Here is a 2,750-nt window from a genome sequence, read left to right on the forward strand (position 1 = left end):
TTCAGATTTACTTTACATTTCTTGAACACGAAAATTGTACAGAATCATTAAGACTTGCATGAGCTTAACAAATTCTGAGAGAGAGAGAGAGATAGAGAGAGAGAGAGAGTCTACTATAAGACCCAATACCTCCAGATTTTCTTACATTTCTTAAACATGACAAATGTACATATTTATTACAAGCTGAGCCTAACGAATTCTGAAAGAGAGAGAGAGAGAGAGTCTAGAATAAGACCATTTTATCAATGTTACTTCATTTCACATTAGGGTAAGGAGAATAAAGGTCAGATTTGCATGTTTTCCTGTCTTAAAATTCAATACCAACGTGTCTTCGGGACCACAACTCTGAACTCGCATCATTACAGATCAGGGCTTAACTAAAGTAGTCAGCAAAAAAAACCGCTTTGGTAAGTAACGCTTAAAAGATACCGAATAGGAAATCGAATAAATAGTCTTTTGACAGGAAGAGAATGAGAGTGAGAGTATATACGAACTTTCCCAAGAAACTAGATTTTTTTTGATAAACTTGAAATATATTATATATATATATATATATATATATATATATATATATATAATATATATATATATATATATATATATATATATATATATATATATTTCAAGTTTATAAAAAAAATTTAGTTTCTTGGGAAAGTTCGTATATACTCTCACTCTCCTTCTCTTCCTGTCAAAAGACTATTTTATATATCTATATAATATATATATATATATATATATATATATATATATATATATATATATATAATATATATATATATACTGTTTGTGTGTGTGTTCTTGTTTAATATATTTTAAATACTTGGCCAGTCACCTGCCTACCTGATTTTAATGGAGGAAGATGATTAATTGCTCTGTATGTGTATGTATCTAGACCTTAAAAAAGGTTAGATATATAAGCGCTTAATGCCAATGTTCATGCGATATTTATATTCCACTTGATAAACGTAGGAGATAACGCAAGATAATCGCCATGGGACGTATATGTTAGATTTCTTTGCTTTTGGGTTAAAGCAAGTTATTCTATTTTCCTATTTTCCATAAAGTTTATCAACTATCGCGAACTGGTCTCTATTGAGATTGAGATCTTCTGTGTTTGGAATGAATGGTGTACAGTTCTTTGAGAACTGGTCTAGTTCACGGGTCGAGTTGGCAGTTCGTTGAAGTTTGAGGTCAAAATATCACCCCTACTCTCTCTCTCTCTCTCTCTCTCTCTCTCTCTCTCTCTCTCTCTCTCCGTCATCTCTTCCCATTACTACACTTTTCTTGCCCGTTGGATTCTGTATAATACTAAGGATAAATTCTCTCTCTCTCTCTCTCTCTCTCTCTCTCTCTCTCTCTCTCTCTCTCTCTCTCTCATTTGCTACACTTTTCCTGCCTCTGGGAATTTGTTCAGTGCACGAAGTATAACTGCCCTAAGTTCCCAGGATGCTTTGCTACCAAGTAGAAAGCATTCATGATTTACTGCGTAATAAAATTCTTTCGGACTTTTTGTATAAGCTTATCACTGCAAAGCCTTGGATCCAAATGCAAGAAATATGAAGTAATTCTGATAAGTGGTTACCCAACAAATTTTGAGAATTTGAGAAGTTAAGAGGGCATTGTGGTTATTTCAATTAATGAGTATCTGATAAATAGTGACCAGTAGACTCTATGAATATATCACACAGTCATAAGTGTCTGTTTTTATAAGAGTTTTTGGGAGAAGTATGTACAAAAAAATTAACATGGGGAACCATTAGAGGTCATTAAAAGATTAATAAACCCAAAGCGATAAACCTACATACACTTCCAAGAAATAGTCTGGAATGAGGAGGGGCAAATGTCGTCCAGCGTAATTTTCCATGATCGGTTAACTGGAAGTGGCCTGGAAGTGGTTCTGGAAGAGGGTTTTAATGTTTTCTCCTTATTGACGAAGGTCGTCTGTATAGAGGCTGCCTTAGCATTCCAAGAGCAAGTTTTTATTTGCCTTTATTTTCGCCTATTCGAAAGAGCCGTGAGGTTTTGGGGGTTTAATCAAGGTTTTTTAATTTTTTTTTTTTTTTTTTTTTTTTTTTTTTTTTTTTTTTTTTTTTTTTTTTTAAGAATCGAGTTTTCCGAATCGTTTATCCTCTTAACTTTCTTTTGCATGTTTGTAAACAGCCCATGCATACAGAGGTCAGATGATTTTAACCTTCACGTTCAAGGTTTTCATGGTTAGATTTGATTTTTAGAAACGAGTTCCCCAAAATTTCTCTCTCTCTCTCTCTCTCTCTCTCTCTCTCTCTCTCTCTCTCTCTCTCTCTCTCATACGTTTATTTAACAAAGTAACTTTTGAATGTTTGTGAACAGCTACAAAGGCTCATGGATTTAACCTTAACAGGTTATTTGTTGCGACTATTTTTATGGTAGCGGCCCTGAGAGAGAGAGAGAGAGAGAGAGAGAGAGAGAGAGAGAGAGAGAGAGAGAGCAGGATTGTAGGGTGCCCTTTATACTCCCTCTTGCTTCTTCCTGATTATGAACACCATAATATATTCTTTGGAAGCTTGGCTTTCTCCAGTCAATGTCCCCTTTGGTGGGCTTTTTCCATATGCATAGGTTTCATCTACTGAATAATAATAATAATAATAATATTAAAAAGGCTTGGTTTGAATGACCGATCATATCCGTCCAGCCTGCATCGTCTTAATATTATACCAGACGACCCATGTTGCATTCACTGTCACTTTTCCTTCATTGAGAAACTTCTA

This window comes from Macrobrachium nipponense, chromosome 17 (genome assembly GCF_015104395.2).
Source record: "Macrobrachium nipponense isolate FS-2020 chromosome 17, ASM1510439v2, whole genome shotgun sequence".
NCBI classification, from domain to species: domain Eukaryota; kingdom Metazoa; phylum Arthropoda; class Malacostraca; order Decapoda; family Palaemonidae; genus Macrobrachium; species Macrobrachium nipponense.